The sequence below is a fragment of the Moschus berezovskii genome, chromosome 14 (assembly GCF_049115385.1).
Source record: "Moschus berezovskii isolate FMDL1 chromosome 14, NW_MosBer_1.0, whole genome shotgun sequence".
Classification (NCBI taxonomy): Eukaryota; Metazoa; Chordata; class Mammalia; order Artiodactyla; family Moschidae; genus Moschus; species Moschus berezovskii.
In genome coordinates, this window is record NC_142473.1 from 14,737,781 (window position 1) to 14,751,954 (window position 14,174).

Below are 14,174 nucleotides of genomic sequence, written 5' to 3' on the forward strand. Positions count from 1 at the left end.
ATACTGTCTTGATGACTGTGGCCTTGTAGTAGAGCCTGAAATTAAGCAGGTTGATTCCCCCAATTCCATTCTTCTTTCTCAAGATGGCTTTCACTATCTGAGCTTTTTTCTATTTCCATAGAAATTGTTAAATTATTTGTTCTAGCTCTGTGAAAAATACCATTGGTAGCTTGATATGCATTCCATTGAAACTATAAATTACTTTGAGTAATATATTCATTTACACAATATTTATTCTTCCAATCCACGAACACGGTATATATTTCCATCTATTAGTGTCCTCTCTGATTTCTTTCACCGGTGTTGTATAGTTTTCTATATAGAGGTCTTTATTTTTTTAGGTAGATATATTCTTAAATATTTTATTCTTTTTGTTGCAATAGTAAATGGAATTGTTTTTGTAATTTCTCTTTCTATTTTCTCATTATTAGTGTATGGGAATGCAAGGGATTTCTGTGTGTTGATTTCATATATCCTGCAACTTTACTATATTCATTGATTAGCTCTAGTAATATTCTGGTATAGTCTTTAGTGTTTTCTGTATAGAGGATCATGTCATCTGCAAACAGTGAGAGTTTTATCTCTTTTCCAATTTGGATTCCTTTTATGTCTTTTTCTACTCTGATAGCTGTGGCCAAAACTTCCAAAACTATGTTGAACAGTAGTGGTGAGAGTGGGCACCCTTGTCTTGTTCCTGACTTTAGGGGAAACACTTTCAATTTTTCACCATTGAGGATAATGTTTGCTGTGGGTTTGTCATATATAGCTTTTATTATGTTGAGGAATGTTCCTTCTATTCCCGCCTTAAGGAGGGTTTTTATCACAAATGGATATTGAATTTTCTCAAAGGCTTTCTCTGCAACTATTGAGATAACCATATGGTTTCCATTTTTCATTTTTGTTAATGTTGTGTATTACATTGATTGATTTGCGGATATTGAAGAATCCTTGCATCCCTGGGATAAAGCCCACTTGGTCATGATGTATGATCTTTTTAATGTGTTGTTGGATTCTGATTGCTAGAATTTTGTTAAGGATTTTTCATCAGTGATATTGGCCTGTAGTTTTCTTTTTATGTGGCATCTTTGTCAGGTTTTGGTATTAGGGTGATTGTGGCCTCATAAAATGAGTTTGAAGTTTACTACTCTGCAATTTTCTGGAAGAGTTTGAGTAGGATAAAATGAGTTTGAAGTTTACTACTCTGCAATTTTCTGGAAGAGTTTGAGTAGGATAGGTATAATTCAGCTGTGAAGCCGTCTGGAACTGGGCTTTTTTTTGCTGGGAGATTTCTGGTTACAGTTTCAATTTCTGTGCTTGTGATGGGTCTATTAAGATTTTCTATTTCTTCCTGGTTCAGTTTTGGAAAGCTGCACTTTTCTAAGAATTTGTCCATTTCTTCCAAGTTGTCCATTTTATTGGCATATAATTGCTGATAGGAGTCTCTTATGACTACGGAGAAGGCAATGGCAAGCCACTCCAGTACTCTTGCCTAGAAAATCCCATGGATGGAGGAGCCTGGTAGGCTGTAGTCCGTGGGGTTGCTAAGGGTCGGACACGACTGAACGACTTCACTTTCACTTTTCACTTTCACACATTGGATCAGGAAATGGCAACCCACTCCAGTGTTCTTGCCTGGAGAATCCCAGGGACGGGGGAGCCTGGTGGGCTTCCGTCTATGGGGTCACACAGAGTTGGACACGACTGAAGTGACGCAGCAGCAGCAGCAGTCTCTTATGATCCTTTGTATTTTGTGTTGTCTTCTGTTGTCATCTCTCCATTTTCATTTCTGATTTTGTCAATTTGATTTTTCTCCCTTTGTTTCTTGATGATTCTGGCTGATGGTTAGTCAATTTTATTTCCCCTCTCAAAGAACCGGCTTTTGGCTTTGTTGATTTTTGCTATGGTCTCTTTTGTTTCTTTTGCATTTATTTCTGCCTTAATTTTTACGATTTCTTTCCTTCTACTAACCCTGGGGTTCTTCATTTATTCCTTTTCTTGTTGTTTCAGGTGTAGAGTTAGGTTATTTAGTTGACTTTTTTCTTGTTTCTTAAGGTATGCCTGTATTGCTATGAACATTTCCCTTAGCACTGTTTTTACTGTGTCAACAGGTTTTGGCTTGTTGTGTTTTCATTTCCATTCGTTTCTATGCATATTTTTATTTCTTTTTTTATTTCTTCTATGATTTGTTGTTTATGTTTTTCAGCCTCCATATATTGGATTTTTAATAGCTTTTCTCCTGTAAACTAGATCTAATCTTACTGCATTGTGGTCAGAAAAGATGGTTGGAATGATTTCAATTTTTTTAAATTTACCAAGTCTAGATTTATAACCCAGGATGTGATCTATCTTGGAGAAGGTGAAAAAGAAGTGTTAATTTTCTGTTTAGTTGATCTATCCATAGGTGTGAGTGGGGTATTAAAGTCTCCCACTATTATTGTGTTATTGTTAATTTCCCCTTTCATTCTTGTTAGCATTTGTCTTACATATTTCGGTGCTCCTATGTTAGGTGCATATACATTTATAATTGTTTTATCTTCTTGGATTGATCCTTTAATCATTATGTAGTGGTCTTCTTTGTCTCTTTCACAGCCTTTGTTTTAAAGTCTATTTTATCTGATATGAGTATTGCTACTCCTGCTTTCTTTTGGTCTCTATTTGAGTGGAATATATTTTTCCAGCCCTTCACTTTCAATTTGTATGTGTCCCTCGTTTCAAGGTGGGTCTCTTGTAGACAACATATATAGGGGTCTTGTTTTTGTATCCATTCAGCCAGTCTTTTGGTTGAGGCATTCAACCCATTTACATTTAAGATACTTATTGATAAGTATGATCCTGTTACCATTTCCTTTTTGTTTTGGGTCCCACTTTGTACACTCTTTCTGTGTTTCCTGTCTAGCGAAGGTCTTTTAGCATTTGTTGGAGAGTTGGTTTGGTGATGAATTCTCTCAGCTTTTGCTTGTCTGTAAAGCTTTTGATTTCTCCTTCATATTTGAATGAGATCCTTGCTGGGTAGAGTAATCTGGGCTGTAGTTTATTTTTTTTCAACACTTTAAGTATGCCCTGCCATTCCCTCCTGGTCTGAAGAGTTTCTATTGAAAGATCAGTTATACTTATGGGGATCCCCTTGTGTGTCATTTGTTTCTATTCCCTTGCTGCTTTGAATATTTGTGTTTTTTGTGTTTGATATTTGTTAATTTGATTAATATATGTCTTGGGATATTTTGCCTTTGGTTTATCCTGTTTGGGACTCTCTGGGTTTCTTGGACTTGGGTGATTATTTCCTTCCCCATTTTAGGGAAATTTTCAACTATTATCTCAAGTATTTTCTCATGATCTTTCTTTTTGTCTTCTTCTTCTGGGACTCGTATGATTTGGATGTTGGGGCTTTTAGCATTGTCCCAGAGGTCTCTGAGATTGTCTTCATTTCTTTTCATTCGTTTTTCTCTTTTTCTCTCTGTTTCATTTATTTCTACTATTCTACCTTCTAACTCACTTATCCTATCTTCTGCCTCCTTTATTCTACTGTTGGTTCCCTCCAGAGTGTTTTTGATCTCATCTATTAGATTATTCATTGTATATTGACTCTTTTTTATTTCTTGTAGGTCCTTATTAAACCTTTCTTGCATCTTCTTGATCCTTTCTCCAGGTTATTTATCTGTAACTCCAATTTGTTTTCAAGATTTTGGATCATTTTCACTATCATTATTCAGAATTCTGTATCAGGTAGGTTCCCTATCTCTTCCTCTTTTGTTTGGGTTGGTGGGTATTTATTCTGTTCGTTTATTTGCTGGGCGTTTCTCTGCCTCTTCATCTTCCTTATATTGCTGTGTTTGGGGTGGTCTTTCTGTCTTCTGGCAGTTTGTGGATTTCTCTGTATTGTGGAGTTTCCTCGCTGTGGGTGAGGTTGGACAGGTGGCTTGTTAAGGTTCCCTGGTTAGGGAAGCTTGTGTCAGTGTTCTGATGGGTGGAGTTGGATTTCTTTTCTCTGGAGTGCAATGAAGTGTCCAGTACTGAGTTATGAGATGTCAATGGGTTTGGAGTGATTTGGGCAGCCTTTATATTGAAGCTCAGGGCTATTTTCCTGTGTTGCTGGAGAATTTGCATGGTATGTCTTGCTCTGGAACTTATTGACCCTTGGGTGGTGCTTGGTTTCAGTGTAGGTATGGAGGCATTTAATGAGCTCCCTGGAGTCAAGAGTTCTCTGGCGTTCTCAGGATTTAAGCCTCCTGTCTCTGGTTTTCAGTCTTATTCTTGCAGTAGCCTCAAGACTTCTCTATCTGTCACTTCCATGGTGGTTCCCTCTGTTTTAGCTTCTTCTGTTTGCTGGTCTCTTCAGTGTCTAATTTCCGCCCTGACAGTAGGGGGCGGGGGTGGACACTTTTTAAGGCTCACTTGTTCAGTTGTGCTGTGGGGAGTGAGTAACGCTGCAGATAAGTATCACTGGCATCTGTGGGGAATGCTCGCAGTGTCTCAGCCACACTGGGTTTGCCCCCGCTCACGGCGTGTGTGCTGTCCCAGTCTACACTGCACAGGCTCTAGGTTGCTCTGCCAGGAACTGTCTGAGGCCGGCGCTGGGTTCCATGCACATCCCAGGTCTAAGCTGCTCAGATTCAAGTACTCAGGTACTCCACAAATGTGCAGACTTGGTTGAGCCTGCGTTTCGGCCCTTTCCCTGTCTGAACAGCTCAGGTGACCAGGGGCTTGGAGAGGACGATCACTGCAACTTATTATCTCCCTGTCCCTGACGCTCGGTTTTCTGAGTGCACAACCGGCACACCATCTCAGCCGGATGTCGACCGGCCAGAAACCCAAGAATTCTTGGTTAGCAACTAAGCCTGCTTGCAGATTGGTACCGGATGCATCTGTGGGGCCACAATTGCCCCCTTCCGGCTCTGGCTGCCCTCCACTGCCTGTCTCAGGTGGGGAGTGGGGCATTGGCCTGTCCGCCACCAGCTAGCTCTGCTCAGTCCTTTGTTCTGTGAATGGATCTGGCGGAGACTTAGGTTAGGTCTTTTTGCCTTTTCGCGGGGTAGCTATCCCAAAGTCTCCTTTTCTATCTCCAGTTAGCTCTCTCAGATTGCCCTCACGGTATTCAGGCCCGGTCCTTACTCAAAACAATGCAGCTGCTGCCTCCCTGCCCAGTCCCTGCTTGCTAATGTTGGATGCGGGCGTCTGTGCTGCTTCTCTGCTGGGAGTTACCATTGGGCAAGTAATCTGTGACTTTTAATTATTTGTTTCTTTGTCCTCCTGGTTATGTTGCCCTCTGAGGTTTCAAGGCTCGCCACAGACTAACCAGTGAGAGTGTTTCCTGGTGTTTGGAAACTTCTCTCTTTTTTAAGCCTCCCTTCACGGGATGGAGCTCCATCCCTACCTCTTTTACCTCTCTTTTTATCTTTTATGTTTTTTCCTACATCATTTCGAATATGATGGCCTGCTTTTCTGGGTGCCTGCTGTCCTCTCCCGGCATTCAGAAGTTGTTTTGTGGGATTTACTCAGCATTCAAATGTTCTTTTGATGAATCTGTGGGGGAGAAAGTGGTCACGCCATCCTATTCCTCCACCATCTTCCTCCCTCCCTCCTATCTCTGCTTTTTAATATACTACCGAGGTTGATCATAACTTTCCTTCCAAGGAGTAAACATCTTTTAACTTCATGGCTATAATCACCATCTGAAGTGATTTTGGAGCCCAGAAAAATAAAGTCTGACACTGTTTCCACTGTTTCCCCATCTATTTGCCGTGAAGTAATGGGATGAGATGTCATGATCATAGTTTTCTGAATGTTGAGGTTTAAGCAAACACTTTCACTCTACTCTTTCACTTTCATCAAGAGGCTTTTTAGTTCCTCTTCACTTTCTGCCTTAAGGATGGTGTCAGCTACATATCTGAGGTTCTTGATATTTCTCCCGGCAATCTTGATTCCAGCTTGTGATTCCTCCAGCCCAGCATTTCTCATGTAGTACTCTGCATATAACTCAAATAATCAGGGTGACAATATACAGCCTTGATGTACACCTTTGCCTATTTGGAACCAGTCTGTTGTTCCATGTCCAGTTCTAACTGTTGCTTCTTGACATGCAAATAGTTTTCTCAAGAGGCAGGTCAGGTGGTCTGGTATTCGCATCTCTTTCAGAATTTTCCACAGTTTATTGTGATCCACACAGTCAAAGGCTTTGTCATAGTCAGTAAAGCAGAAATAGATGTCTGTTTGTTTGTTTTTTTCTGGAACTCTCTTGCTTTCTTCATGATCCAGCGGATGTTGGCAATTTGATCTCTGGTTCCTCTACCTTTTCTAAAACCAGCTTGAACATCTGGAAGTTCACATTTCATGTATTGCTGAAGCCTGGCTTGGAGAATTTTGAGCATGATTTTACTCGTGTGTGAGATGAGTGCAATTGTGCGGTAGTTTGAGCATTCTTTGGCTTTGGAATACCTTTATTTGGTATTGGAATGAAAACTGACCTTTTCCAGTCCTGTGGCCACTGCTGAGTTTTCCAAATTTGCTGGCATATTGAGTGTAGCACTTTCAAAGCATCATCTTTCAGGATTTGAAATAGCTCAACTGGAATTCCATCACTTCCACTAGCTTTGTACTTAGTGATGCTTTATAAGGCCCACTTGACTTCACATTCCAAGATGTCTGGCACTAGGTGAGTGATCACACCATCTTGATTATCTAGGTCATGAAGCTCTTTTTTGTACAGTCCTTCTGTGTATTCTTGCCACCTCTTCTTAATATCTTCTTCTTCTGTTAGGTCTGTACCATTTCTGTCCATTATCGAGCCCATCTTTGCATGAAATTTTTCTGTGGTATCTCAATTTTCTTGAAGAGATCTCTAGTCTTTCCCATTCTGTTGTTTTCCTCTATTTCTTTACATTGATCACTGATGAAGGCTTTCTTATCTCTCCTTGCTATTCTTTGAAACTCTGCATTCACATGCTTATATGTTTTCTTTTCTCCTTTGCTTTTCGCTTCTCTTCTTTTCACAGCTATTTTAAGACCTCCCCAGACAACCATTTTGTTTTTTTCATTTCTTTTACTTGGGGATGGTCTTGGTCCCTGTCTCCTGACAGTGTCACGAACCTCTGTCCAAAGTTCATCAGGCACTCTGTCTATCAGATCTAGTCCCTGAAATCTGTTTCTCACTTCTAATGTATAGTCACAAGGGATTTGTTTTAGGTCATACCTGAATGATCTAGTGGTTTTCCCCAATTTCTTCACTTTCAGTCTGAATCTGGCTATAGGGTGTTCATCATCTGAGCCACAGAGAGCTCACCATCTTGTTTTTGCTGAGTGTATAGAGCTTCTCCATCTTTGGCTGCAAAGAATATAGTTAATCTGATTTTGCTGTTGACCATGTGGTGAGGTCCATGTGTAGAGTCTTCTCTTGTGTTGTTGGAAGAGGGTGTTTCCTATGACAGTAGCGTTCTCTTGGAGAAAGTCTATTAGCCTTTTCCCTGCTTCATTCCATACGCCAAGGCCAAATTTGCCTGTTACTCCAGGTATTTCTTGACTTCCTACTTTTGCATTCCAGTCCTCTATAATGAAAAGGACATCTTTTTTGGTGTTAGTTCTAAAAGGTCTTGTAGGTCTTCATAGAACCTTACAACTTCGGCTTCTTCAGCATTACTGGTTGGGGCATCAGCTTGGATTACTGGGATACTGAATGGTTTTTCTTGGAAACGAACAGAGATCACTCTGTCATTTTTGAGATTGCATCCAAGTACTGCATTTTGGACTGTTTTTTTGACCATAATGGCTATGCCATTTCTTCTAAGGTATTCTTGCCCACAGTAGTAGATATAATCATCATCTTAGTTAAATTCACCCATTCCAGTCCATTTTAGTTCACTGATTCCTAGAATGCTGACGTTCACTCTTTCCATCTCCTGTTTGACCACTTCCAATTTGCCTTGATTCATGGAACTGACATTCCAGGCTCCTTTGCAATATTCCTCTTTACAGCATTGAACCTTGCTTCTATCACCAGTTCCATTCACAGCTGGTTATTGTTTTTGCTTTGGCTCCATCCCTTCATTCTTTCTGGAGTTATTTCTCCACTGATCTCCAGTGGCGTATTGGGCACCTACCGACCCGGGGAGTTCCTTTTTCAGTATCCTATCAATGTGCCTTTTCATACTGCTTATACCCCTCGTCCAAGGTAAGGTACAGCGGCTGCACTTTGCTGGAGCGGCTATGAAGAGATTTTCCACGACCAAGGTAAGAGAATTCCAAATAAGACGGTAGGTATTGCCAGGGGGCATCAGAGGGCAGACAAACTGAAATCATAATCACAGGAAACTAGCCGATCTGATCACATGGACCACAGCTGAATGTGGTCCACTGGAGAAGGGAATGGCAAACCACTTCAGTATACTTGCCTTGAGAACCCCATGAACAGTAACAAAGGGCAAAATGATAGGATACTGAATGAGGAATTCAGTATAGGATACTGAATGAGGTCGGTAGGTGCCCAGTATGCTACTGGAGCTCAGTGGAGAAATAACTATAGAAGGAATAAAGGGATGGAGCAAAAACAAAACCAATACCCAGTTGTGGATGTGACCAGTGATAGAAGCAAGGTCCGGTACTGTAAAGAGCAATATTGCATAGGAACCTGGAATGTTAGGTCCATGAATCAAGGCAAATTGGAAGTGGTCAAACAGGAGATGGCAAGAGTGAACGTCGACATTCTAGGAATCAGTGAATTAAAATGGACTGGAATGGGTGAATTTAACTCGGATGACCATTATATCTACTACTGTGGGCAGGAATCCCTTAGAAGAAATGGAGTAGCCATCATGGTCAACAAAAGAATCCGAAATGCAGTACTTGGATGCAATCTTAAAAATGACAGAATGATTTCTGTTCGTTTCCAAGGCAAACTATTCAATATTACAGTAATCCAGGCCTATGCCCCAACCAGTAATGCTGAAGAAGCCAAAGTTAATCGGTTCTATGAAGACCTACAAGACCTTTTAGAACTAACACCGAAAAAAGATGTCCTTTTCATTCTAGGGGACTGGAATGCAAAAGTAGGAAGTCAAGAAAAAACTGGTGTAACAGGCAAATTTGGCCTTGGAGCACGAAATGAAGCAGGGCAAAAGCTACTAGAGTTTTGCCAAGAGAATGCACTGGCCATAGCAAACACCCTCTTCCAACAACACAAGAGAAGACTCTACACATGGACATCACCAGATGGTCAACACTGAAATCAGATTGATTATATTCTTTGCAACCAAAGATGGAGAAGCTGTATACAGTTAGAGAAAACAAGACCAGGAGGTGACTGTGGCTCAGTTCATGAACTCCTTATTGCCAAATTCAGACTTAAATTGAAGAAAGTAGGGAAAACCACTAGACCATTCAGATATGACCTCAATCAAATCCTTTATGATTATACAGTGGAAGTTAGAAATAGATTTAAGGGACTAGATCTGATTGATAGAGTGCCTGATGAACTCTGGACGGAGGTTCGTGACATTGTACAGGAGACAGGGACCAAGACCATCCCCATGGAAAAGAAATGCAAAAGAGCGAAATGGCTGTCTGAGGAGGCCTTACAAATAGCTGTGAAAAGAAGAGAGGCGAAAAGCAAAGGAGAAAAGGAAAGATATAAGCATCTGAATGCAATGTTCCAAAGAATAGCAAGGAGAGATAAGAAAGCCTTCCTCAGTGATCAATGCAAAGAAATAGAGGAAAACAACAGAATAGGAAAAACAAGAGACCTCTTCAAGAAAATTAGAGATTCCAAGGGAACATTTCATGCAAAATGGCTCGATAAAGGACAGAAATGTTATGGACCTAACAGAAGCAGAAGATATTAAGAAGAGGTGGCAGGAATACACAGAAGAACTGTACAAAAAAGATCTTCACGACCAAGATAGTCACAATAACGTGATCACTGACCTAGAGCCAGACATCTTGGAATGTGAAGTCAAGTGGGCCTTAGAAAGCATCACTAATAACAAATCTAGTGGAGGTGATGGAATTCCAGTTGAGCTATTTCAAGCCTTGAAAGATGATGCTGTGAAAGTGCTGCACTCAATATTCCAGCAGATTTGGAAAACTCAGCGCTGGCAACAGGACTGGAAGAGGTCAGTCTTCATTCCAATCCCAAAGAAAGGCAATGCCGAAGAATGCTCAAACTACCGCACAATTGCACTCATCTCACACGCTAGTAAAGTCATGCTCAAAATTCTCTAAGCCAGACTTCAGCAGTATGTAAACCGTGAACTCCCAGATGTTCAAGCAGGTTTTAGAAAAGGCAGAGGCACCAGAGATCAAATTGCCAACATCCCCTGGATCATGGAGAAAGCAAGAGATTTTCAGAAAAACATCTATTTCTGCTTCATTGACTATGCCAAAGCCTTTGACTGTGTCGATCACAATAAACTTTAGAACATTCTGAAAGAGATGGGAATCCCAGACCACCTGACCTGCCTCTTGAGAAACCTGTATGCAGGTCAGGAAGCAACAGTTAGAACTGGCCATGGAACAACAGACTGGTTCCAAATAGGAAAATGTGTGCGTCAAGGTTGTATATTGTCACCTTGCTTATTTAACTTATATGCAGAGTACATCATGAGGAATGCTGGGCTGGAAGAAGCACAAGCTGGAATCAAGATTGCTGGGAGAAATATCAATAACCTCAGATATGCAGATGACACTACCCTTATGGCAGAAAGTGAAGAGGAACTCAAAAGCCTCTTGATGAAAGCGAAAGAGGAGAGTGAAAAAGTTGGCTTGAAGCTCAACATTCAGAAAACAAAGATCACGGCATCTGGTCCCATCACTTCATGGGAAATAGATGGGGAAACAGTGTCAGACTTTATTGTTTTGGGCTCCAAAATCACTGCGGATGCTGATTGCATCCATGAAATTAAAAGACGCTTACTCCTTCGAAGGAAAGTTATGACCAACCTTGATAGTATATTAAAAAGCAGAGACATTACTTTGCCAACCAAGGTCCGTCTAGTCAAGGCTATGGTTTTTCCCGTGGTCATGTATGGATGTGAGAGTTGGACTGTGAAGAAAGCTGATCACCGAAGAATCGATGCTTTTGAACTCTGGTGTTGGAGAAGACTCTTGAGAGTCCCTTATACTGCAGGGAGATCCAACCAGTCCATTCTAAGGGAGATCAATCCTGGATGTTCATTGGAGGGACTGATGCTAAGGCTGAAACTGCAATACTTTGGCTACCTCATGCGGCAATTTGACTCACTGGAAAAGACTCTGATGCTGGGAAAGGTTGGGTGCGGTTAGAGAAGGGGACGACGGAGAATGAGATGGCTGGATGGCATCACCGACTCTGTGGACATGAGTTTGAGTGAACTCCGGGAGTTGGTGATGGACAGATAGGCCTGGCATGCTGTGATTCATGGGGTCGCGGAGAGTCGGACATGACTGAGCGACGAACTGAACTGAACTGATGGTGTTCTCAAGGCAAGAATACTGAAGTGGTTTACCATTCCCTTCTCTAGTGTACCACATTCAGTCAGACTTCTCAACCTGACCATCCATCTTGGGTGGCCCCACATGGCATGGCTTAGTTTCATTGAGTTAGACAAGGCTGTTGTCCGTGTGATCAGATTGGCTAGTTTTCTGTGATTATGTTTTCAGTGTGTCTGCCTGCTAATGCCCTTTCGCAACATCTACCATCTTACTTCGGTTTCTCTTACCTTGGACATGTTGTACGTCTTCAAGTCTGCTCCAGCAAAGCACAGCCGCTGTTCCTTACTTTTGATGAGGGATATCTCCTCACAGCCGCCCCTCCTGACCTTGAACATGGAGTAACTCCTCTCAGTCCTCCTGCCCCCATACAGCCACCGCTCCTTGGATGTGGGATTGCTCCTTTCGGCCGCCGCCCCTGACCTCAGCCATGGGGTAGCTCCTCTCAGTCGCCGCCCCTGACCTGAGAAGTGCAGTAGCTCCTCTAGGCCGCTCCTGTGTCGTCGCAGCCTGGCACTCCCGGTCACAGTCCCGAAAACTACTCAGCCATAAAAAGGAACGCATTTGAGTCAGTTCTAATGAAATGGATGAACATAGAAACTATTACACAGAGTGAAGTAAGTCAGAAAGAGAAAAACAAATATTGTAATCAACACATACATATGTAATCTAGAAGGATGGTACTGATGAATCTGTTCACAGAGCAGCAATGAAGATGCAGACACAGAGAACAATCTTATGGACAAGGGAAGGGAAGAAAAAGGAGAGAGTGAGATAAATGGAGAAAGTAGCATGGATGCATATACACTAATATGTGTAAATATATAGGCAATAGGGATTTGCCTAATGACTCAGGGAACTCAAACTGGGGCTCTCTAATAACATAGATGGATGGGAATGGGTAGGAGGTGGGCGGGAGAGTCAAGAGGGACAACTCATATGTACACTTATGGCAAATTCATGTTGATGTATGACAGATATCAAACTATTATTGTAAACCAATCATCAATTAATTAAAAATAAATAACTATTAAAAAATTGAAAAGAGCTTTTCCTAATTTCTAGAAAGAATGGTGTTTACAGTTTGAGTTAGTCCTCCATTTCATTAAAAACTGTTTCAGTAGAGTAAAATGACTTATAGGTTATATTATACCTTCATGAGAGAAAATTGGCCCAATGAAAGCCGACTCCAAGTAAAATTTTCCTACAGTTTTCCATATTTGCAGTAGCTATAAGTTTTCATTGAGCTGGAGAAAACTTTAAGACTATTTGGGAAAGGCTGTTGTATTTAGAAATATTAGACGAAGCAAAGCAATATGTAAGGTAGTGTTAAGTACACTGCTAGAAATATGCTCCAGACTCTTAAATAGTTAGAAATATGTAAATTTTCAAGGACATATTTTAAGGGGAAAAAATAAAGAAAGTAGAGATATAAATCTTTAATGTTTATGAATTATTCATATTTTCTTAAAGTTTTAACATATAGGACTCAATGAAAATAATTGCTTGAAAAATTACTATAAATCAAATATGCATGCATACACACAATATGTAATATTAACTATGGAATTTATTCTTCTAAGAAGTTAGTACCCAAAAGACTTGTGGAGAGAAAAGTGGTTACAGTATAGTGAACAAGTTTTTAGTCAAGCATGCTAAATTGAAATAAAATCTAATATCAAAATTCTCAGGATGTATTAATAGTAAATGTTATTTTAGTGCTTAGTACATACAATTTTTATATGATCTGTGCTTTGATACTTTCCAAAATTGCATGACCACTATGAAAAAGAGCCAAGACAGAGTTTAAGACAAAATGCAATAATTTTATTTCAATATAAAGAAAATTGTGGTCATTTTTCTAACATTATCCCTCTGTTTCATTTGGTCTATAATGACCCTCTTTTGTCTAAATTTAAACTGCACAGGAGTTTTAGAGGTTATCTTCCTCAGTCAACATATTTTGTAAGTGAAGAGACTGAAATCTAGATATAATTAATAGATTTACTCATTAGATATTTATTCAAGTATAAAGAAGAATTAGAATCTGAGTCTCACATGCTTCAGTGAAATTCTGTCTGCTACTACAAAAAAATACCTCTTTAATTTTTTTGTCATTACATATTTAAAAATGTGTATATTTCAAACTACAGTGGGTATATATCTACAGTAATAAAACTTTCAATATTGAAATGTGATTGTCATTTTTAAAGTTTATGCTGCAATAAAAACATGATCAAGTTTCACTTTGCTATATAACAGAATCTAAAACAGCACTGTAAATCATTTATAAATATACTCCATTTAAAAACTAAACCAACAAAAGAAAAACAATGACCCACTATCAGCAATACTTAATACTAAAGCTTTCTGGGGGGTGTGTATGTGTGTATTACGTGTCCTCTATGGATTTTCTATTATTCTACTGAAAGTTCCTTCATGTTTACAATTCATAATTTAGGACTGGGCCCTGTCCAGAGAGAACTCATGACTTATTTTTGGTGTTGTTTTTGGTTACTAAGTTGTGTTTGACGCTTTGGTACCCCGTGGGCTGTAGTGCACCAGGCTTCTGTGTCCTCACTATGTGCCAAGGTTGCTCAAATTCATGTCCATTGAGTTGGTAATGAAAATTAACCATCTCATCCTCTGCCACCGCCTTCTTGCTTTGTCTTCAATCCTTCCCAGCAACAGGGTATTTTCCAAGGAGTCATGTCTTCTCATCA